At 40.7% G+C, this 25411-nt stretch overlaps 1 protein-coding gene across 3 annotated transcripts in view; it reads right to left on the bottom strand.

The window, feature by feature from the left end:
• Positions 1–25411, bottom strand: part of LOC112160147 (neural cell adhesion molecule 2) — a 615672-nt gene that overhangs the window by 316386 nt on the left and 273875 nt on the right. The window lies entirely within an intron of this gene.

The raw sequence follows: 25411 nt of genomic DNA, 5'->3' as shown, positions 1-25411 counted from the left end.
AATCCTCTTTGGAGAAAAATGTAAAAGAAAGACAACTTTATGAAAAGCCACCAACAGATTTTAATGGTTTCTTCTCAGACATGCACGTTTAAGATCCATGATCACATTTTGTAAATTTAGGTCAATAAAATTAAAGAATTTAGCAAATATATTTTACCAAAATATGGACATCCAGAATCAAAGCAGAAACATTTATCCACATTTTCTGTGCAAACATCTTTAAAAAGTAAAACAGAAAAGATTGGAGTTTGCATTCAAATATCCTGAAAAGGTCACTCAGCTCCAACAGCTTCCTGTTAAGGGCGGGACTTCCTGTGGCGAGGTCTGACCACGAAAGGAAGAAACCTCCATCCATCCATCCAATCTGTCCGTCCTTCCATCCATCCATCCATCTGTCCGTCCTTCCGTCCGTCCATCCGTCTGTCCGTCCATCCATCCGTCCGTCCATCCATCCATCCATCCATCCATCCATCCATCCATCCGTCCGTCCATCCATCCATCCATCCATCCATCCATCCATCCATCCATCCGTCTGTCCGTCCATCCATCATCCATCATCCATCCATCCATCCATCCATCCATCCATCCATCCATCTTCAGGATCTAGGACCAACTTAGAGTCACCGATTAACCTTTGAAACATGTTTCTGGACTGTTGGACACACCTGAGCGAGGAGAGCATGCATGGTCCGGGGGGTTGACCCGGACAGGTGCTGCAGGTTTTTGGGGGCCCGGGTTTGTGGAGAGCGGCTGCATCTTAAGGAGAGCGCCGGTGTGTCTCCCACACGCTCTGATCCAATCTCCTCGGTTTCTGGGCCTTGCAGGCTTCCAGAGGGTGCTTACTTCTCTTACTCACAGATCATTGGATACCCTCACACCAGAAGCCATCTTCACCAAAATCCTGACATCTCTTCTCCAAATCATCCTTCACTTCTGCCTATGAATTCTTCAGGTCTTGAAAAAACCTCTTAGAAAACCATAAAAGGGTAATAACATGTAACTGGAAATCAAAAAGTCGTTGAAAAACAAGTAAAAATAAGAAATGTTAATGAAACAATGTATAAAAGATTCAAACATATGAAATGTGTTTGATTAAATTTGATTTAAAAAAATATATGAAAAGCTTTTCTGAAAATAAAATCCTACATTTCACAGGACCTGTCGCCCGCAGCACACCCGTAGAAAAAAACATTCTCTCTCTGGAACAAAAGTGTCAAACTCTAAAAAAATAGGTCGTGGGATGAACAGGACAAAAATTTAAATACACTAAAACTACATTTATAAACCATAACCTTCAAACATAATTATGAATAATAAAAATGCAGGAATATTATTCCAGAATAAATCAACTTAAACCTTAAATAACTTTCAATATTTTACTCTCCATAAAAATATCCATTTTCCTGACCGCTCCTTCTCTTTTGGGGTCGCTGGGTGCTGGAGCCTATCCCGGCTGCTGATGGGCGAAGGCGGGGTTCACCCTGGACAGGTCTCCAGTCTGTCTCAGGGCCTCAATCAGACACACATCCACTCTCACATTCACACCTAGGGGCAATTCAGAGTCACCAATTAACCTATGAAGCATGTTTTTGGATGGTGGGAGGAAGCCGGAGTCCCCGGTGAAAACCCACGCATGCACGGGGAGAACATGCAAACTCCACACAGAAAGGTCCCAGCCGGGAGTCGAACCGGGGCCTTCTCGCTGTGAGGCAAGAGCACTAACCACTGCGCCACCATGCAGCCCCTCCATAAAAATATATTTTGTCAAAATTCTACAAGTTAGAAATGAGGACAAGATAACATCCGGTCATTAATAACAATAAAATAAAATGATCTGGAGGGCCGGATAGGATTAACCTGGATGAAACTGTAGCTGAAACTGGTGGAAGCAAAATGAAAAGTTAAAATCTTCTGGATCACAGACACGTTATAAACTTTAATGTGACCTCAACTCAAATAAAAAACAGAATTTAAGTCACCAAAGCTGCACATTAAATACTTTAGAAATGTCTAACTGTCTTTTTTTCATGTTTATCACTGTTCATAAAGCTGCATGCAGGAGCTGAATGTTTGAGCTAGAATCTGAATGATCCAGTAGAATGGGCGGTTTATAAAATGCAAACAATTTTCCACAGAAAAGACATTCTTTATGCGTCACTAACTTCACTCCTTTGTTCTGCTGAAACTTTCAAGCATGTTAGCAGGAATTCCCCTCTCAAAGGACCACAACAGAAAGCTCAAGCGGCCTGATGGTAATCGGGGTGGAGCGGCCCACACCTGATCCGAGCTCTTTACCGTTCTGAACTTATTTCAGTTTCAATTGAATATTTGTTTTCCAGGACTGCTGCGACAGCTTATCCTTCTTCAAACACGAGGGTCTCGGAGGCTCCTGGATGACTGCTGTTACACATTAGCCGCAGAACAAAACCTGCGTGTTTGTTCACTGTGTGCAGATTTGGGTTTGAAAAGCTGTAAAAATCTGACTCATTTTACAGACTGAAAAATCTGTGCAAACACCGCGTTAAAGAAGCTAATGGACAGAGCAGGAAAGCAGTGTGGTTTTTGGATGAATGACTCCAGTCACGGGAGAACAACGACCTTCATTCATGAACACGTGTCACATCAGCACTCGAGTATTGAGACGGCTGAATTCAAACTTGAAGTCACCGTGACTGCATTTCTGATCCCTTTGATATCAGTAGATCTGAATGATGTTCTTTAAAGGTATTTTCTTCCTCTCAGGTGGGGGCGGGGTCACACGTCTGGATGTCGCCACACTGGACGATCATGAATGCCCAGGTGATTGTTTCCTTCATCCAAACGCAACAACTTGTTCTGCCAACATGGGTCCTGCCACGCATTCTGCACGCGCCTGAAGCGCCTCGACCTGCGCCGGAGCGCAACCACTCCGACTGGAATGTGAGTCACCGCATGCCTCAACGCGACTGATCAACAAACTCCTGAAACAACTTCAAAGGACGCCGTGCAGGACGGCTTCCTCCTTCCAAAACTTTGGGCTTGAAATCTTCTTTTGGTCTGACGGTTTGTTCTGGTTCTGTGACCGGTCCCCCTGTGGACGTTCTGTCCCGGATGGGGCGGAAGAGCTCGTCTCTGGTGCAAACCATCCAGGTGACAATGCAACCAACGTCCAATAAAGAGCTCTAAAGCTAGGGGTCCCCAAACTACGGCCCGCGGGCCAGATCCGGCCCTCCTCTGCATTTGACCCGGCCCCCCAAACACTATGAGACTCATATTTCTTTATTTATTTTTTGTCAATCTGGCTGATCCAGACCAACATAGAACGTGACTTTTGATTCCACCCTTCTGCAGTCTGAACTATGACGGGAGAGGAGAGAATATTTATTGTTGTCTTTATTATTATTATTTTTATTCCGTATGTTCTTTGGACATTATAACTCTTCAGCTCCTTCAGCTGTTTACCTCATTCAGCTAATAAAGTATTCAGCTCTTTTTATGCTAGTTATTTTGGCAATTACTGAGGATTTCTAGGCTATTTGGGGTTTAGCTAATATTTTAGCCACAGGCTAGCTGTTTTGGCTAATTTAGGCTTTTTTCAGTTTTGTGGGCTAATTTTGAGTTTAGCTAATATTTCAGCTTTATGTTTGCTGTTTTGGCTCAATCAGACATTTTGACAGTTTTTAAGCTTATTTTGATTTTAACTACCATTTCAGCTACATGCTAGCTGTTTTGGCTAATTTAGGCTATTTTGTTTTTTTTTAGGCTAATTTAGAATTTAGCTAATTTTTTAGCTTTATGCTGGCTGTATTAGCTCAATCAGACTTTTTTTCTTTTTTTTTTTTTACCAGTTTTTAAGCCTTATTTGGAGTTTACCGTAGCTAATATTTCAGCCTCATGCTAGCTGTTTTGGCTAATTTAGATTTTTTTCAGTTGTTTTAGGGTAATTTGGCATTTTGCTAATATTTTAGTCAGCTATTAACTTTTTCAGCTATCAGCTTCAGTGTTTTTAGCTATCAATTTAAGTATCTTCAGCTATCAGCACTAGCATTTTCAGAGGCCACATTCAGCTCAGGCCTTCACACTAGCATTATCGCAGGTAATCCTAGCTTTTAAAATGTTTTAGTATTATTTTTTTCTGTGAAGATTACAGAAATGAATTATTTAAAATGTGGTTATGTGTGGCTTTCTGTGAAGACATAAATGTTTACGTTTTGACTGTGATTGTTACACTCTTTCTGTTAGCCTACAAACCAGCCCGGCCCCACACCAGAGAAGAAAACAGTCTCTGACAAGAAAAAGTTTGGGACCCCTGCTCTGAAGCACTACGGGGAACGAGCAGGTTAAGGGGAGTTTGAGTCCTCCATTCTGCCTCAAACTCTTCTTTTCAAAGAAAGCTGACCACAAAGTGGATCTTCAAATTTTATAGAAGGAGAGATGAAACCAAAAACAACCTTTAAGCTATAATTACAAACCAGACCTTCACAGAAACAGAAGAAAAAGCCGAACCGATTCAAAAACAGAGCATCTTTAAAGGCAGTGACTGTCATGAGGTGAAACTGTTAGGAGACAATGACAGATTTTTCCACTGATTTTAAACCTGCAACATGGAGGAAAGGGAATTCTGTAAAGTAAAGACAGACGTGTGGAACAACAAGAGCCTGCAGCAGGGGGAGAACCAGGTAATTGAAGGGGGGGGGCATCCTCTCTAATAGATACCTGCTGCTGTGGAATGAGCTGCGTGGGACATGGCGGTATGCAAATCTGGTTTTGGCATGGCAGGAATTTAAAAAATAATTTCTTCATTTTCAGATTGAACTTATCAGGAAGTGTAAAAAAAATCTCCTTTATTTAAAACATCTTCAGAGTCACAATTAAAATTAAAATTTCAGTTCAGATCGATGGAAAAAGCTTTTAGTCCTTCAGTGTGTTTGTCCACCACCGAACTAGGATACACACACACACAGGTCATAATTACAGGTGCGGCGTTACCTGTCGTTTACGCGTCATGAAAAAATGAAAAAAGAGTCACTTTTAACAGGTTTTTATCAAAACAAGCCCAAACCATCACCCCTCCACCGCCGTGCTCCACAGCTGTTATGAAGAGTTTATGATTCTCGACATAAAACTTTAACCCTTTAACAGTGAAGCTCCAGTGTTTATGTTCTCTGATGTGCTGTAACTTTTCAATGTTTAACACCATCAACGTAAATCACGCAGATTTCCCAAGAGAAAAGCAGCGTAAAAGTTAAAGATTTTGTATTTAAGTGTCTCACGAGTTAACAGTTCAAACAACACAAAGGATTTCTTGTATCCATATACGTATGTGTTTGCTTGATAACAAGAATAGTAAGTTTTGGTAAAACTATTGCAGCTATTATTGTAATTAGCAAAATGAAACTATGAGGGGAATGTTGGACGGCGACCAAAGCGACCGCAGAGCGCGTGCTCTCCTTGACTCACTCTTTGACTCACTTCCTGTTCCAGCTGCCAGCATTAGCGGCTGCCTTCGTCCCAGCCGTCGTTACGGTGGAGAGGGACAGTCTGTGGGGGAAAATGATCAAATTTGGAATAAATAGACACGTTCTATGTGGGTCTCAATCGGCCAGACCAGGGGTCGGCAACCTTTAACAGTAATTTTCTGCTGATCAAAACCTAGAAGGAGCCGTATAGTCTTACTTTGGCCTTAAGGAAATTTGGATTTTCAATTCATGACTTGAGGTAGAGTTGAACAAACAAGACGTCTTCAGGTCAACATGATGTAAAAACCTATATAGTTTATCATCTATGTGAACCTCAGACATCAATTTATACATTTAACTAATCTAAATTAAATAAATGATAATTAAGTCAATCTTACTTTAAAAAAGTATTATTTTCTTTTTCTTATTTATTATTTGTTTTTCCCCCCCTCTTTGTCCTCTGCAGTCTTACTACTGGGTTTTGTTATTTTAGTTTGTGGTTGGTAGTCTTAGTTTTCAGGCTTTGTTTGTTTGTTTTCTTTAGGTAGTCTTGGTTAGAGGGAGCTGCTGACTCTGACGGTCGACATGTCTGGGTCAGCCATGACTTATTTTATGTTTGGGAGAGATAAAAGAGCCACATGTGGATCTGGAGCTGCACGTTCCAGACTGGGCTGAACAAATGTGGAGGAGGGCCAGATTCGGCCCGCGGGCCAAAGTTTAGAGACCCTAGAGTAAGGACACCACACTGTGCGTGTAACTTACATTATCCTTGTGAATACTTCAATACAGACTTACTATGGTGCGTTCCATTTTCACGGCGTCCTTTGAGGTGGTCACTAGGGTTCCTGGTGTGAGCGCAGCACAAAGTTTCAGGACAACAGTCAGTAGTAAATGAGTTTGGTTTTTGGTGGGCGTCAGATGTTCTTCACAGCCCAAAAGAGAGCAGCTGCTAAAGCAAGTCAAACATGTCGACACGGACTTGTCAAAGCCGTCGAAAAAGCCACTTCTACCTGCAGAACAGGACCTCTGCGTGTTCAGCCATGCAACGCAGATGTTCTCTGTGTTTTGAATCTTGCTTTCGTCCTGAAAAAGAACTTATGAGGCAAACATAGAGTCCTTCACGACCTTCTGATTGTTAAAAGGTAATCAAACACTAAATCAACTTTTTTGTCTTCTGACCTCTATCAGTGAGGCTTTAAAAGTACTGTCTGTTGGTTGTTACCATTTTTTTTACAATTTAAAATAAACTTGTTTAATTTTTGAAAAACCATCTGTGTTTTGCCCCCTACAGGTTGAAACGAGGTATGACAAGTGAATTTTGTGATTGGTCAACTGGTGTGAGTCCCAGAAGTTTCACGTCATCATGCTCTGAGCTCTAGTTTAAAAGCTCCGCCCATCTTTGACTTTGTAACGGTCGGTCGTTATTGTGTTAGCTTTAGCATGGGTGTATTGGCTTCAGTCGTCAAAAATCTACTGGCTTGCACAATAGTCGACTTGGAAGTTAAGGTTGAATCCAGCAAACTCCGTCCTGGTGATGGATTTAAGGAACATTTCACTTGGAATTGTTAGCTTAATACGTTAACCTATGATGCTAGCAGCATTTTACCACTCCTCAGACTCTAGTCCCCTTCGGTCCTGCAAACCCTCAGCTGCGCCGGTAGCCGCGCTGTCAGGCATTGTAAAAGCAGCTTCTGGACCATGAGCGCCGGACTCTGGAGAAAAATCCTCAACCTCCTCTGAAAGTTCTGTGGAGAAACTTGTGTCACTTTGCCCAGAACCACTCTCCATATTGAAGACGCAGCTAACCTAATTGTCAGATCTAAGCCACACCTCCGTCGCTCAGTCCACCTCCACTGGCCTTGCCCCCTTTTTGGGCATTTTTCAAATCTGGGCTGAGAATGTAGTCAGCCTCCAAGTGCCCTGTTTGGTGAACCTTTAAGCACCGAACATTCCTCCCCAAACTGACTTCAGGTAGACAAAACAACGATCTTCCAAACAGGTCGAGTCCTCATGGTTACGATCAGATAGGGTTATTTGGCTGCTGTTTCTGTTCCGTTCCTGTTTGCGTCTTCTCGTGGTTTGTGGGCGTGGCCTTCACCCAGAACAAAAACTCATCAGCTTCTTTGGAGCCAAACAGAAATCTGACATGAAGATGTCTGAAACGATCATGACCATCTTTGTTTTTTCTCCAGTGAAAATGTATGCTCAAGTGAAGATCGATTATTTACTCTGTAACATGCAGAAACATAGAAAAACAAGCTGTAAACAAACCTTTTAGAGAAACCGAAGACAGGAATGTACTGATTCCCTTTTACTCTTTTAAATCGTTTTAGTCTCTTATTTATTTTGTTGACTTTTGTCTTTTTCTGTTGTTTTTTTTGAAGTTTTTAAAGATTTTTTTTAGATCTTTTTTTTCATTGGAAAGTTCTTTATAAATAAAGATGAATTCAGTTAAGGATTGAAATAATCAAAAGATGACATCTGATACGGTAAAACCCAAACAAATAAAAAACATTTATGCTTTGATGAAATAATTCTGAATTTTCCTCCTGGTCATTTGTGTTTATACAAGTTCAGGTGAAAATAAAACTTCAAGTTGGTGTCTTTGCTGCTTTAAAGGATAGAAATAAAACAGTGTCAGTTTGTGACTAAAATCCTCTTAATGTTAAAATGTTCATTTCAGAAACTTAAGGAGGAGTTTCAAAATAAAACTCTGCAGTTGTCATTACAGAGTTTTTAAACTCTTGAGCCTTTCCCGTGGTGGTTCTGTGTTTAAAAATGTTCAGGAATGGGGGGTTTGGAGGACCAAACTGCAGGAGATCAACTTTCAAACGGGAACTTTATCTGTGACAATTCAGAACAAAACAAAAACCTGAGCCAAGAAACCCAAACTGCTAAATAGACTGAGGGTGGATGGACTCTCAGGCAGCAGCTGGGATGATTGAAAACTGAACCCAGCTGTGAACTGGAGGCTGGAAGAAGACGAGGAGGACGGAATGCACCAAAACGCCCCCTCAAAAGAAAGAAGAAAGAAAAAGACACCCTGAAGGAGACAACGATCTTTAAATGAACATGAAATGGGATCAGAGCGCCTTCCCTCCCTCAGTTTTCCTGCTTAAAACTGCATTTCTGAGTTTCCTTTAAATTATTGTTAAATCAGAACCGGACAAAAAAGGAGTTTGAAACAAACCCATAAGTGTGGCAGAAAATACGCTCCAAGCTCTTAGTCGTGGACGATGGGAAGGGAGGGTGGAGTTGCTCAGCGCCAACGGCCCCCCCCCCACAACTTACTGGTGAATTTTTAATAAACTCCTGCTGCTCTACAGAAACTATGTCTTAGAAAACAACACGGGTGTCTGATCTTGGCTAAAAACTGGATCATCATAATTGAAAGACGACTGGAAAATGATTGAGAAGAGGATCTGAGTGGATTTGGATGTGCTGACTTTGATTTAAAAGATGTCAACAGCATCCGGAGGAGGGGGTACATCAGGGGAGCTCTTCAAGGACATGTGGGCAATCAACGGCCATCAAAGAGAAATAGACAAAATGTTTATAAAGTTTTTTTAAAAATGCCGTCATCAAATAATCATTCTTTAGTTGAAGTTCATCACTTCACTGACATGCAGAACGGCCAATCGATCATCCTCTGAACATGCGTGTTTAAGGACACTCCCCCAGCCAGCAAGGCCAAGTGGGCGCCATCTGGTTTAAAAGTGGGCAGAAAATGTGGGACCCATGTTGACCCATGTTGGGTTACTGGAAGTGGGGACTCGGTGGACTAGTATTAATGAACACAACAAAGCTGTCTCCTCACAAAGATCTGTGGACTCGTACTGTGTAGTTTTTAGTTAGTAGAACATAAACATTGTATTTTTACCTGTAAATGTAGTAGAAGTTGTCATCTTTGAAGGTGAATAGAGTGACTGTGGCGCATAATTCTAGACCAGGACTAGTATATCTTTGTTCTACACGTCCTGCACTGTCACCTCACACACATGTGTGTATCTTTACTATAGATAGATGATAGAGAGAGAGAGAGAGAGAGAGAGAGAGAGAGAGAGAGAGAGAGAGATGGATAGATGGATGGATGGATGGATGGATGGATGGATGGATGGATGGATGGATGGATGGATGGATAGATAGATAGATAGATAGATAGATAGATAGATAGATAGATAGATAGATAGATAGATAGATAGATAGATAGATGGATAGATAGATAGATGGATGTAAACAATAATCCCCTCAGGACAAACCGGATTTAAAGAGAACGATGAGAATCCTCCAACAGGAAACTCTGTCTACTAATTAGGATGTTTAGAGAGATCCTATCTCAGCGGCCTTAACGACAGCACGAATGTTGTGTTGTTTCACATTACCTCTTTTGTTTGGTGGTGTTTGATCGTCAGGGTGCGTGTGACCTGAGGGAGGCTGATGAATGTGGATGACATATTTATGAACCACAAGCATCTCCTGACTTCTGTGTGAAGCCAACCTGGAAATGTGCTGTTTCGGTTAAAAAGTCCTTCATGAAAGAGATGTTTATGGAGATAAAAAGTTCTTTGATCAGAGACGTTTTCATCGGAAGGCCGAAAACAGGAAGTCTTCTTTTATCCCCCTGTTTTCACACCTTCATGTCAGCGTCTGCTCGGGTCCGTGGAGAGACTCCCCCGGTCACAGATCGTCTGCCAACGTGCCATCAGAAGGAAAGAACAACAAACAAGTCTGACCAGATGAATAACTCAACAGAAAACATGAGATCATCCGCGTAAAATGGTAACAATTTCAACTGCATGATACACTTTAGAGAGAGATGCATAAAGTGTTAAAAACATTCAACAGGTGAAACATCAACATTTCTCAGTTTCTGTGGGACAAAAACTAATTTGGAATGATAGCACAGTTACTTTTTAGATTTTAAAACAAAATGATGCCTGTAGAAAAATGCCAAGCGAAGACTTTAATGAGAGAAACGTCGTCCAAATTTCTGCAGTGTGTGGTCTTATCTTGTCATCTTGAGTCACTTTGACAGGGAGGAACTAAACACAACGATCCTGCAATTCCAGATGCAGCTGCGAACTTCCAAAGAAGACGGTCCTCCGTGCCAGACACCCCCCCCCCCTCAGGCGAGGTTAGTTTTGAAATGAAAAACATACAATTATGACTGGAATGGGGAAATTTATGAAGGTTGTTGGTGCGAACAGAAAGCGTGGTGTTTATCGTAAACAGGTGATCCTGGAGCGCGTTGTGTCACTTTGTAGATGGTTTAAAATCATCCATGTTTATAGATCTTATTTATTTCTTTATATTGATGTACAAATTAATAAATCATAGTATTTAGTTAAAAAAATGCAGCTTTGGTAGAGCCTGTTTGGTTGTTCGAGCTTCAGTTTCCTCCGTATTCACTCAGATTTCCTGCTCTTCTTTTTTTTGGTTTATTTTAAGTTCAAGTTTTTAGTTTTGCTGTGTCTGAGTTAGAGCTGCCACGACTGATCGACGACTAATTTAATAGTCAATTAGGCGTTACTTTATATCATATGGAGTCAGAGTGTAGCAAAGTTAAAAGTTATAGTGACATCCTGCTAGATTTATCGACTATTTTGGTATTTATTAAGGATTTTTAGGCTATTTTCGAGTTTAGCTAATATTTTTACTACATGCATCTATTTTGACTAACTTTGGATTTTTTTCTGTTTTTTAGGCTAATTTGGCATTTAACTAATGATTTAGCTGGCTATCAGCTTCAGGGTTTTTAGCTACAATTTCAGCATCTTCAGTGACCAAATTCATCTTCCAGCATTCACACTAGCATTATTAGAGGTAATACTATAGATCTAGTTTTTAGTTAGTTTAAAGCTAATGATGGTTAAGATGTGTGTTTTACATTCAGTTTCCACGTGACCTGATTAGTCGACTAATCAGTAAAAGTAATCAGTGATTAGTCGACTGTTAAAATACTGGTTTGTGGCAGCACTAGTCTGAATTTTGCCATTGAGGTATTCACTTCAGTTCACAAATCCCCTTCGGGTCCTCCAGTTGAAAGGTTGTTTTAGACTTGTCGGCCACAATGGGTTCTATAATTTGACAGCAGGGCTCGACCATAAGCAGATGCGTGGAATGTTTTTGGAAGTCACCGCATAAGAGAAAGAAACAACACAGAATCTGGCTATAATGTGATTAAACATTATTTTAAAACAGAAGATTTTTTGTTTCAAAATGTGATGGCTTTTGGTCTCATTTTGGAGCTAATTGCACCAATGGTTGATGTCCCTCGGGGGAAAATGTGCAAACCTACAGAAATGCTGCATTCATGAGGTGTTTGAATGATCGGAAAAATGACCGTCTGACTCCAGAAACACGCTAACATCGGAAAGCAACAAATCTGAATGAACTCTTCTAGATACGTAGTTGTAGAAGCTAATATTTCTTTAACAGTTCTGGTATCTCCTGTCCGTCCTGGGATAGGATCTCTCCCTCATGTGGGAATCCCTAAGGTTTCTTCTTTTTTTCCTGACTCAGGTTTTTTTAGGAGTTTTTCCTTACTGGGAGGGAGGGTCTAAGGGCAGGGATAACCAGTTTATTTAGTCCGTTTAGTTTTTAACAACTGTTTATATTTTGAAGCCCAATGAGGCAAATCTCTTTGTGATTTTGGGCCATATAAATAAAAATAAATTGAATTGAAAAATTGAAAATCTTCCAACACTTTTAGACAAAAGTCAATGTATTTGTTATGTAACATCTGGGACACTCTAGAATTAAAGGGAAAATAAAATATTTTTAAGGGTGTTCTATATGCCATTTATTACAGACGTGACTTCACTTCCTAAAGCTTGAGACAAATAACCTTTTTAAATAATACTGATGTCGTCTGTTGTCTTCTGAACAACAAACTTTACTGAATGAGGGTTAAAAGCAACTCAAGCTGAAAATCTGGACACTCTTTCCTGGTGAAAGTTGACAAAAGTGGCATTTTTCCATAACTGTCCTCTAGTCACTCAAACCCTCATCAATGGAGACTGAATCCATTGAACAAACTACGGTCAGATCCGCGGCGAGATGGAGCCGTTTCTCCACACAGATGCTTTTACTGCAGCCGTCAGAGCGGCAGCAGGTCTCCTGTCATCACAAACATGTAGTTTACATTTTTCACACGCTGTGCAGACACGCAGCACACCTCCTGCCACAGGTGACTAAAAGACTGACGAGTCGCAGAGAGCGCTCCTGCAGGCCGAGCCCAGAAAACCACAACTCCTGTGAGCGCTGAGGGGCCCAGACATTTTCCAGGAGGTTACTTTTAATCACAATATTCACTTCATTTTCTTTTTTTGTTTGTTTTAACCAATATTTAAGCAGCTTTATCTTGATTTAGTCATCCCTTTTGAAGCTGTTAAACCTGTAATTCCTGACCACACAGTCTGTTAAAATGATAATAAATAAGTAAATTCATTATAAATGAAAGAATCCAATCAAAAAATATTTTATTAAAGTGTTTTGCTATAAAATCTCTTTACTTTCGATAAAAAGCATATTTCATTCAAATCTAATGAAGTTTCTATAATCATAAAACAAAAGAATCAGTACAAAAAAAAATCTGATGTAATTTGTAAATATTGTCGACCCAGACTTACTTGCTCTCCTGTCCTCCCTGATGTTGAAGATGAGAAGTGATGCAGGTTGTGCTGTGGTCAAAGCTGAAGTGACCCAGCAGAGAGCCGGCCCTTAGGAAGAAGTCTTTCGTGTAAAGACGCCCACTCCTCCTGCTGACGCGAGGCTCTCTCTGCTGTCAGATGATTCCTGTAAAACCCCACGACTCTTCCTTCCTTCCTGCATCCCTCAGCATCTCTCCAGATAACATCTACCATCAATCAGGTTTAGCTCCGTTTCGCTTCTTTACTGGGTTTTTGGTCAGATCCAGGTTACAGAGGGATTTTCTGTGAAAAAACTTTAAAATATTTGTTTTTACTTACTAAAAATTTGACAAAAATAGATTTTTTATTTGGAAGAAGCAAAAATATTTGACTAAATATTTGACTAAGAAAAAGATCTTCCGTTTGGTTATACAATAAAGGGATTTTTTTGTACTAAATTGTTGAAATTTTTTCTTCAGAAATCTGTTTGAAGAATGTTCCTCTATTGCACGTGTCAATCCGGCCCTCCAGATCATTTCATTTTATTGTTATTAATGGGCTGATGTTATCTTGTGCTCATTTCTAACTTGTATAATTTTGACAAAATGTATTTTAACAGAGAGTAAAATATGGAAAGTTATTTAAATTGATTTATTCTGGAATAATATTCCTGCCTTTTTATTATTCATACTTATGTTAAAAAGTTACAGTTTTAAAAAATGGCAATCTGCCAGCTTTTTGGAATATTTTGGTTTTTACTAAGATGTTTTTTGGCTGTTTTGGACTTTAGCTAATATTTCAGCTACACGCTAGCTGTTTTGGTTCATTTAGGCCTTCTTTTTTTAGGCTATTTTGAAGTTTAGCTATTTTTTCAGCTCCATCCTAGCTGTTTTGGCCAACCGAGGTTTTAAAAAAAAAAAAAAAAAAGATTTTTAGGCTAATTTGGCATTTACTAATATTCTAGCTGGCTATCAGCTTTCTATGCAGCATTCACACTAGCATTATCACTGGTAATGCTATACATCTAGTTCATAATTATGTTAAAAAGAAAAAACATAAAATGTTTACAAAACACACATTAAAATTTATTGACATATTTTCAGTTTTATTTCACTTTACTTTCCTCATTTTAGCATCATGTTGTTTGAGTTCAGGGGGAACCGCCGCGGCTGCTGCTGCCATTTCCTGCTGGAACCATACAGTCAGGCCTGACACAAGAATGCCTGTCAGTCAGCAGAGGCCTTAAATTCAGCAGGAAGCTAACTGGACTGAACCATTGCCTCTGTTTTTGCTGAATCTTTATTTTGCTTTAAGTTCATCTTTAATTTCTCTTATTTTTATTTTAATTTACTGTAGGATGGACAAGTTATTTTTGGATTTGTATCATTTTGTCTTTATTAGTTTCTCCTTGGGTGTCTATAGTGTTCTGATCAACCATTATATATGCTCCCCAATGTGTTTCCAATTAGGGAGGTCTGTTCAAATAAGTTTATCTGTTCAGTCTACTTTGACCTCTATTAAAGGTCAATTTTGATTATCTGGACATTTTTTTAAAATAAATGTAATTATTTTGTAATTTAACACTTGAGGCTTCGCCAGTGATGCTTAAACACAAAATCTTTGACTTTTTAACCGATGACACGATAATTCCAGTAGATTCTGAAGGAAAAAAGCGACTTGACAAACTTGTGCTCGACGAACCGCTTTTCTCCTTCAGAATCAACTGGAATTATCATGTTAACGGTTGAAAAATTCCACTACATCAAAGAACATAAACACTGGCGCTCCGGTGTTAAAGAGTTAAACAACTCTTACTGTCCTTGCCTCATACTCCACCACTCCGCCATCTAGGTTCCTGTACTTTTAAGACTCCCAGATGTTGTTATTGTTCCAAGTTTGGTCACCTCTGACCAATCAGATGTTTTCATTTAAGTTAAATCTTTACTTTAAAGCCCAACTCTGATCATCTTTTGATCTTTTTTTTAATTCTGTTTCCATTTCATTTTTAGCCAAACTAAAAAACAAAAAGGTGTTGTTTTCTAGGACATGGTTTGTGGGTGGGACTCTTAGTACGCGTGCGATCCATGTCAGTATGCATGCTAACTCACTAGCTCCTCACAACCCCAACCTAACATTGGTGTAACAACAAAAACAGCGAGCAATATCAGAGTTATCCAGCCGTACACTTCTGATCCAGATTCCAGATTCCAACTCGTGGATCTATTTGTCTCTAAGTGGATGCATCAGAATGGAGTGGAGCAGAGAGCCAGCAGATTTTCTATGGCACAAATACAATGTTTTTTCTCCAGATTTATCAGAATTGGAATAAAGAAATTCTCAGAAATGCAATTTTGGTTTTAATTTTCTTTATAAATGTCACAAAAACTAAATTTTCAAGAGTGGTCTGTCAGTAAAATTGTCTTTTTTGTAATTGTTTAATTTCTCTTTTTTAAATGGATAACATAAAATGAATTATTGCATTACATTTTTGTATTCTAATTGGTATTCAAATTGGATTAATCTTTGTTTTTGTTAAATTATTTTGAGTTTCAGTTTTTTTTTTCAAAGGGCGAATTCTGCTTCGACTTTTTCCGACGCATCAGAGATTTTACTGCAGGATTCTTTTTCAGCTCCACCGTCAATTCTTTCATCCCTTCAGCTTCTGACTCAGAACTGCTATAATGACTCGGGACCACTCTGGTCATTGATTCATAAATACATTTGAAACATTAAGGACAAGTATTAAGTGTTACTAAATATTTTATGCACAGTTCTTACATTCCTGCAAGAGTGGGCGGAGCTGATTTGAAAAGTGTCTTTGTTCGAAGCTGATTTGGTTAATTTGCTGCCTTTTGCTGTGTTCTTTATGAGGAGCTCTGCTGCCATCTACTGGACATGTAGTGGTGGTGGAAAAGTTGACAAAAGGAAGATAAAAGCATGAAAGATGAATCATTCAGAACAGGCTGTAATGTGTGTTGTGTCGCAGCTCCAAGTGCTCCAAGTCCTGTGGTACAGTTCCCGACTGCCATGCAACGTGTCAGCCAAGATCCTCCCTCAGCATCCTGAGAGTTGAAGTACTCGGGGTAGACCTCATCCACCCCTGGAGCCTTCCACCAAGGAGCTTGTTGACTACCTCATTAACTTCAGCTTGGGTGATGGACAGCCTCGCTCCAACGTCCTCAAGAGAAGATGTGTCTGCAGGATTGAGGAGATCCTCCAAGTATTCCTTCCACCACCGACAATGTCCTCAGTTGAAGTCAACAGCTCCCCACCTGCACTGAAAGTAGTGTCTGCAGAAAACTGCTTTGCCTTTCTGAGGCGCCAGATGGTTTGCCACAATCTCTTCAAGACGAAACAATTCAATTCATAGTTCTTCTCCATGGCCTCACTGAACTCTTTCCAGGACCGAGTTTTTGATTCTGGGCCAGAGCTCATCTAGACTACCAATACCTGTCAGCTGCATCTTGAGTTTGACTAGCCACCCAGGCTTGGTAGGACTCCTTCAGCTCGATGGCATCCCTTTGGATGTCCACCACTGGGTTTGGGGATTACTGCCACGATAGACACCAGGGACTTTGCGACCACAGCTCTGAACAGCAGCAGCGACAATAGAGGCGGAGAACATCGTCCATTCTGACTCAGTGATTATGGAAGAAAAAAATAAAAGAAACACAAATATTTTAAGCATGGGGGGGGGCAAGAGCGCCTGGAGAAAACCTCTAAAAAGTTTTTTTAAAACAATATTTTTACAGAAAGGGAACACAAAGACTCTAAACATGAGTGGGGGTGGGGGTGTCACTCCATCAAGTTGATTCATTTTATCATCAGCTGAAACCAAGTTTTCATGCTGAACAACCACACTGAACAGAGAAGTCTTCCTCCTTATCATTCCATTGACGTTCTGGAGTTTATTCATTTGAACAGGATGTCCACAGCTCCAATTCTCCTACTTTTCTCTCAGGAGCCTCAGGTCTTCTCCCATTCCATTTACAATCCTCACTGCAGGAATTCTTTCCAGCTCATTGTCTTCAGCTTGGATGACCAAAACTTGAGGAGGACCGTCTTCTTCAGAGATGGTTTGATGGAATTCATTAACAATCTCCTTCCAGTCCGAGTCCTTCATTCCAATCCACTTAACATTGGAATTAAGGCTTTTTCCAAAGGAATCATCAGCTGCAATCTTTCTTTCTTCTGATCCAAACACAGCATGCTTTTGAACAGGTCAATGAAAAGTTCCAGATGTGTCTGTTCTGTCTGGGAACAGGTTCCTGATCCCTGAAGCTGTTGTCTGAAGTCGCCCCTGGAAAAAAACCTGGCATTTGGTCGGATCTTCTTTCTACAGTCTTCTTTCTACAGTCTTTCTACAGTCTTCAGAAACCACTGGTTTGTCTCAATTTGGAAGAAAAACTCTTTAGTTTCGAATCCAGCATTTAACAGAGGATCTGGAAAGTAACCGTGAGTATATCCTACACAGTAAATTTCCCAGTGTAATATCTTCGTAGTCAAACTGTTCTGACTCTTTCAGAGTCAATACAACAACAGCAAGTGTATGGCCCTACTCCCATTTTCCAAGTGTTGGTGTTAGTACTCCAAGTTAAAATACATCCATGCATTTTAACTCGGGGTACTAACACCAGTAAAAATTGCAGTGTTAAATATGTTCATCGACTCTTTTAGAGTTGTTTTAACAACATGGTGGTGGCAAAATTTGGTGTTGAAAGACACAGAGTTAATGTGACTCCAGAAAGCTCCACCCATCTCTTCACATTTGAACCAAACCATTCCAGGAGTACGTGACCAACGTCCCTTAAAGACCACGGTAAGGATATTTATTACCTATTCAATCTATTTATCTCCACACAACCGGACTGATCCATCTTTTTTTAGTACTGGCACTATGGGTGCTGCCCATTCATTGTACTTCATTGGAGAGATGATGTTAGCCTCTTCCAGTCTTTTAAGTTCCCTATCTACTCGCTCTTTCATGGCAAATGGAAGGGGCCTGCTTTTACAAAATTTGGAAGGCACATCAGGTTTCACCACTATTGCTGCTTTAATGTCTTTAAGCGTTCCTAGCTCTTCCGTAAAAACCTCAGAGTACTTCTCTAGCACTTCCGTAAGTGATTTACATGTGGGGGACTTCAGCGATTTTATCTGCTATCAGTTTAAGCTGAATTCTTTTAACCAGTCTCTTCCACACAAAGTGGATCCACATCCTTTTACCACTAGCAGGGACAACTTTCTGGTCTCATGTCTGTAGCTCACCCGTACTGTTATCTGGCCTAAAACAGGAATATTATCCATTGTAAGCCTTTAGTCTTACGGTAACAGGTTGCAGTGGAAAATGTCTCTTTGTACTTAACTTGTGGCAGGACACTTCTTGCAGCTCCAGTATCTATTTCCATCTTTAACTCTGTGTTTGCAACTATAAATGTCTCCTTATACAAGTCCACGTCATCATTTGTTACAGACAAAATGCTAAATAGTCCCAGTTCAGCATCATCTTCCACTTCCTCAAGTTTAGCGTGGTGCAGCGACTTTTCTTTGAAGTTCTGTTTTTCTCCCCCCCGTTTGAGCTTTTGAGCGACATGCCTTCTTAATATGTCCCGTTTTCCAGAACAAGAAAACGAGAATGTGAAAGAGAGGGGGATGCTCATCTGTCAAAAAGTTTTAGCTGACCTGGGACCAAGAGGAGCTGATGGGATTGATGTTGCACACCGGTTGGGAAGACAAGACAGCAAGAAGACCCGAGGAATCATCATCCTGTTTGCCTACTGCTCTGTTCGAGATGAGATCTGGAGAAATGCGAAAAACGACACCTACCTGCAAGAAAACAAGCTTCGCTTTGGTGAAGATCTGTCCAAAGAAGACAAGGAGGTCAGAGCGGCTCTTCGGCCTGTTGTGGAAACTGCACGGAAAAATGGAAAGAGGGCCTACTCTGTGGGACGCAAGGCTTATGTGGAGGGAAAAGAAGTTCACCTGAAGTCTGGACAATGAGAACAGAAGAAAGAGTTCACCAGAATGTTTCCACTTGTTCTTTTTGTAGGTAATTACATCCTGTCACAAGTTAATGTGGTAAACAAGTTTGTTAGTTCTTTTCATTTTATATGAAAAACAGGCTCTGTTTTATTAGTTCTTTAGGCTTCAGTTATTTTTAGGAGTCGGTTTGAATAGTTATATAGTTAAATATTTATTATATTAAGTGTTTATCAAGCAAAAGTTCATTTTGGAGTTAACATTACAGTGTGTAAACACCTGGGGTCTGCGAAATGATGCCAAGAGAAAAGCTTTCTTTCTGTTTTCTAAAGAGGCAGATTTGATTTTTCTTCAGGAATGTCACTGCTGTATAGAGGATGAATCGTTTTGGAAAAACCAGTGGGGAAAAGATTTATGGTTTGCTCAGGGATCTAACAAATCAGCTGGAGTCATGATATTGAGAGATAATTTCAAGGGGAAAATTTTAGACGTATTAAAAGATAAAAAGGGTCACTGGATATTTTTAGTCATTGAATATCAATCTTGTACTTATTTGCTGGGAAATGTATCTGGTTATGATTCTGATTCCTTAAATAGGGTTTTACTCAAAGATGTTGAAGATATTATTGGATTTCTATGTGTCAAATATTCAGAAGCTAAAGTTATTTTGGGAGGGGACTTTAATGTAGCCTGGTCTAATCAGCTTGATAGGTATCCATCAAAACTGAGAAAGGGCGAGAATTATCTGACTGACTTTTCAAACCGCTTACATTTATCTGATATCTGGAGATTAAGACATCCCACTGAGCGGCAGTACACATGGGGTAACAAAACTTTTTCTTCTTTATACAGAATTGATTTTTGGTTGATTTCCAAGGAATTTGAAAGAAAAGTGGCAGAGGTTAATATTTATCCAGCCATACTGACTGATCATAAATCCATCTATATCAAATTAAATCTTGCTAGTGAGGAGAAGAGGAGAGTTTATAACCACTGGATATTTAATCATTTACTACTAAACTATTTAGAACTTACAACATTTATTCAAAAACTTATTAAAGAACATTGGACACTTGCAAAGGGGAATAATCAGTATGGTAAATATTGGGAATTATTAAAGTATGAAACTAGAAAATTTGCCATCCAATTTGGTAAAAATAGATCCCAGAAGAAAAAGAAAAACTACATCAGTTAATTAGATCTATGGACTTTGTAGATGATAATGACAATGAGGAACGCTTAACACGGTTGCAAAAATATAATACGATTACAATACAATAACAAAATATGTGTCAAATTTCTATAAGGATCTTTACAAAAAGGACAACTGTGTAGACAGCACTGATATTCTGAGCTCACTAACAGAAACAAAATAAGCAAGTGACACTTTGAAGGAAGAATGTGATGAAAAATTAACAGTTGAAGAGATAAAATGGGGAATAAAAAACCTCAAACATAATAAATCACCAAATACTGATGGTCTAACATCAGAATTTTACCAGAGATTTTTAAGTGATGTTTGTGAGTTTCTCCTCACGGTCTATAATGAATCTTTTGACAAAGAAGAATTACCAACTCAATGAAACAAGGTCTTATAAATTTGATCCCCAAACCTCATAAAGACCTTTTAATCATATATAATTGGTGTGGTATCACATTACTGAACAATGACTATAACATTTTAGCATTGATTTTAGCTAAAAGGCTAAAAGATGGCTCACATGACATTATTCATGAATCTCAGAATGGTTTTATACCGGGACGGCACATTTCAGATCATATTAGATTGGTACTGGACTTAGTTGATTACAAATATTTGATCCCCGGTTATCCTGTCATTCTTTTTTTAGACTTTCAGAAAGCGGTCGACACAGTTAGTCTAAATTTATCATTGACACATTATCATTCTTAAATTTTGAACAATTTTTCATTGGAGCCTTTAAAACTCTTTACAAAGATAATAGTGCTGTAAAGCTTTTATATGGCAGATCTAGCAGATTTAATGTACACAAAGGTGTACGACAAGGATGTCCCGCCTCCCCATACATCTCTCTACTTGTTGGACAAATTCTAAATTATATGATTCGGCAACAGTCGTTTAAGGGAATTGAATTATTTGAAAAGGAATTAAAAATTTCTCAACTTGCAGATGATACAACAATTTTTTTAGATAATGTTAGAGAAATTCCTGAGGTTTTATCTGTTGTTTCTCTCTTTTCAAACATTTCTGGATTAAAACCTAATTTAAAAACATTTGAAATTTTACCTCTAAATAATGTAATTAATAAGGAAGTTTGTGGCATTCCTGTGAAAAAAACTGTCACTTACCTTGGTATTAAAATTTCAAAAGAAGGTAGAGATATGGAGGACAACTTTACCCTGTTACTGAAACGATTAAACAGAAGTTTAACAGCTGGTTAACTAGAGATTTGTCCATTCATGGTCGAGTACTTCTAACTGAAGCAGAAGGATGTCTAGAGCGTCATATATTTTCTCCTCACTAGATGTCACTAAAACCCAGTGTTCCGATCTGGATCAAATTCTGGACAAAATCCATAAAGTGAAGAAAAGTGTCCTGTCAAACTCTTCAGCTGACGGAGGATTAGATGTTTTGACTTTTACAGTTTTCAATCGGGTTTTGAAAATCAAATGGATCAAAAGATGTCTTGAGAATCCTAATAATTTATGGAATATTTTCCCCAACTATTTATTTTTTAATTTAGGAGGTCTAATTTTTTACTGAAATGCCCTTTTTCTGTTGGAAAGCTCCCTGTTAGATTGGCCAATTTTCACCAACAAGCTGTTATTCTGGACTCTTATGTTTAAACACAACTTTTCTCCTCACACTTGCATTTTGTGGAACAATTGTTACATTTTACACAAAAACAAAACTTTAGTTTTACAAAACTGGTTTGTCAATAAAATTATAACAGTGAATCAATTATTTGACGACAAAGGAAATCGGCACACATATGAAAGTTTTTTACGGAAATACAATGTTGTTGTACCTCAGAAAGAATTTGATTTGGTTATTGGCTTGATTCCTATGGAGCTAAATCGGGGCCAATGTTATTTGAAACCGAAATAAAATATTTTGAAAAAAATATTAATGTTTGGCCGAAAAAAATAGGTCTCAAAACTCAAAATTTCAATTTCAAATCTTTTTTTCAGTTTCAAAACTTTTTTTTTTCGTTTACGAATCTGAAAGTTTCAGCTACAAAACATTTTTAGCCCTCTTGTGGCTCGTTGGGGCGGGGCTAACAGGAGGACCAATCACGAACTGTAATAATTACAGTTGCAGCCGGTCTCGCCCTGCCCCTGGAGCCCGCTAGCGCTGATACAGGACACCATTGTGGAGCTCCAGGTTACCCAAGAGAGAGTGCAGAGTTTTCAGCTCTGGATCAGCAGCTGACACAGCTTACCAATCAGGGTGCCGTCCTTTGCTGGTCAGTTGATGAAGGGGTGCAGCCACTGTAGCAAAGTCTCTAATGAACTTGCGGTAGTAGGAGGCTAGGCCCAGGAACTCTGTAGCTCACCGAGGTTGGCTGGCTGCGGCCATTCTGCCACTGCAGCCACCTTCGCTGGGTCAGTACTCACCCCCTCGCTACTGACCACTAGTCCCAAAAAGTGTGTTTCTCTGGCCATGAAACGACACTTTGCTGGGTTAAGGCGCAGCCTTGCTCCACGAATGGATGCAAACACTTCCCGTAAATTATCCAGGGCAGTCCCGAGCATGCATCAACAGATCATCCAAGTACACCACACAGCGGCTGCGGGGAATATTCCTCAATATCCGTTCCATGAGCCACTCAAATGTGGCTGGCGCATTGCACAGTCCAAATGGCACCATGGTAACTGCCACAGTCCCTGTCCAATGCTAAAAGCAGTCTAGCTCTGTCTTCTTTGGCCAGTTCAACTTGCCAGAAGCCGCTCCTTAAGTCCAAGGAACTGAACCACTGGGACCCAGCGACATAGTCCAGAGGATTGTCAATCCGTGGCAGTCCGTTCCAATAAGAGTCTTTCCTCGTCACAGCGTTCAGTTGTCTGTAATCAACACAGGGGCGCCACCCTCCATCTTTCTTTCGGACCATGACTACAGGTGCAGCCCATGGGCTGTCTGATGGCTCAATAATCCCATTAGCTGCCATGCTGCAAATGCAATCCTCTGCAGCCTGCCGCTTGGCTAAGGGCAGTCTATGTGGCCGCAAGCGAATGGGAGCTGCTTCCCCAGTGTTGATGTGGTGCTGTACCAGCCTTGTTCTGGTGCAGTCCTCATCACGTGCAGCAAAAATGTCAACATACTCCAGCAAGAGTTTATTTAGCTGCTCTCTCTGTCCTGCATCCAGTGATTGGCCACATCGGGTTGCTAACTCCTTGATGGCAGCTGCTGTGGTAGAGGGCGGGCAGTCCGGTGTGTGCTGGTCACAGGCTGCGACTTGGTTCCTTTGATTTGCTTTGTGAGTTTTTTTACTGGGATCTCGGTTGAACCAGAGTGACACGATCTCTGCCCCGAGGTGGAGTTGGGCCTTCGACACGTCAACTTGTGCCCCCAATCGGCTTAGTAAATCCAATCCTAGGATGCAGTCCTCGCAAATATCAGCCAGCCAAAATTCATGCTCACAGTTCTGGGTTCCAACCACCACCTTAACAGTCTTTTTCCAGCTAGCTGGGTCCGCTCACCCATTACTGTCAACAGTTCCGTGTCAGTAGGTGCCCAGCCGGCAGAGTCAGGCTCTGTCCCCCTGCGTGCAGGCTAATGGTGGCTCCAGTGTCAACCAATGCCCTGCAACAGTAATCCCCAACACTGCACTCTACAAACAGTCCCTGTGATGTCCCACATCGTCCCACCACTGGACAGAGGGATGTCTGTTGACAGGGTGAGGGTTCCCTCACGCCCCGCCTTTGTTTACCGACCTGCTACTCGTACTTCTGGTCGCTGAGGCCAAACAGTTCCTAGCAAAGTGTCCTTGGTCCCCACAGCAGTGGCAACGTAACCCTCGGGGTGCACGTCGCCTTGGGTAGGCAGACTCTGTTTGGTTAACTGCTGGTTCCAACACTGGCCCCTCTCCATCCTCCACTCCAACTGCTCGAACCAGGGCACGATGTGGTGCGGGTCGGCCAGCAGCGCCCCCCGACAGAATTAATTCCTTCGTGATCTCTGCTTCCCGCAGTGCTGCTCCCAAGGTAGGGGCAAGTTCTCTGAGGAAAGCATGAAGGCTCAGTTCCTCTACTGCTACAGGTGGGAAGGTTGGATAACCCCAACGAGTGAAGAGCTGCACATCAGCGGGGAAGGTCCCCAGGCGTTCGTTGTCTCTACGGTGGCGAGACTCCAGTTGCTCTCGGTTCTGTTCTGTCAAGATCCGCTCTCCAAAGCGCCGCTCCAATGCTGCTGTCAACGCCGACAGTTCTCGCTGCTCCGCAGTAGAGAGGTCCAGCAGTACCTGCAGTGCAGCACTCTCCAGAGCCAGGGCTAGGTGTGTAACAGTCTCTGGGGCTCCAGCCTCCATAACCGGCTGCCAAGTTGACCTGAGCCAGGTATGGTTACAATGGTGTTAAGCCATTGTATCGCAGAAGTTTGATTGGGTTGCGTGTTGTCATGACAGGCTGCTCTGGACAGTCCGGAAAGGCGTGGATCCAAACTCGCAGGGACAGGCTGTAGATGACGCCGGGTGCTTCTGCCATCAGGGAGATGATTCGCCCTTGCTCCTTGCCTGTCCTGAGTTGCTTCCAGATTGTGGATTTGTTGCTCAATCTATGCCATCTCTCACTCCATAGTGTTATTCTCCATGGCAAAACCGTATCATCTAGTGATCCCACTTCTGACACCAATGTAACGACCCAGCTGCTATGTCACTTGTATTGGGGACCCAAAAGCTGAGATTCTCCTTAATTGGTAGAGGTGGAGAGTCAGTGGAGTATCGTCCGTGCCCCATACACTGTATAACTCCAAATAGTCTTGGAAAGAAGTAGACAAAAGAGCAAAATGCATACTATCACGTCTGGCATCAGTGCACATTTATTTTTAACACACATGAACAGCCAAACAGCATGAATGTCATTTCTGCTCACAGCTCACTTATGGTGAGCAATGTAATACACCCAAGATTTCCCACTTCCCAAGAGTCTTAGAAGCTGAAGGCGGGGCTAACCCCCAGGGTCTCCACACTATTATATTCATAAGAAAAAATGGTCAGGAAAAAATCCTCTTTTGAATAATTTTAAGGAAACGGATCTTAAATTATATTTAGCCTCTATAGAAAAATTAAAACTATGTAATAAGAAATGAACAAAAACAATTAGATTATTAAAGCTTTTTGGATTTATTGCTTCTGATTGAGCAGACCCTGTACTCGTTATCTTTTTTTT

The sequence above is a fragment of the Oryzias melastigma genome, linkage group LG2 (assembly GCF_002922805.2).
Source record: "Oryzias melastigma strain HK-1 linkage group LG2, ASM292280v2, whole genome shotgun sequence".
NCBI lineage: Eukaryota > Metazoa > Chordata > Actinopteri > Beloniformes > Adrianichthyidae > Oryzias > Oryzias melastigma.
The sequence above is the reverse complement of the archived record's forward strand: the minus strand, read 5'-3'. Positions and strand labels throughout refer to the sequence as shown.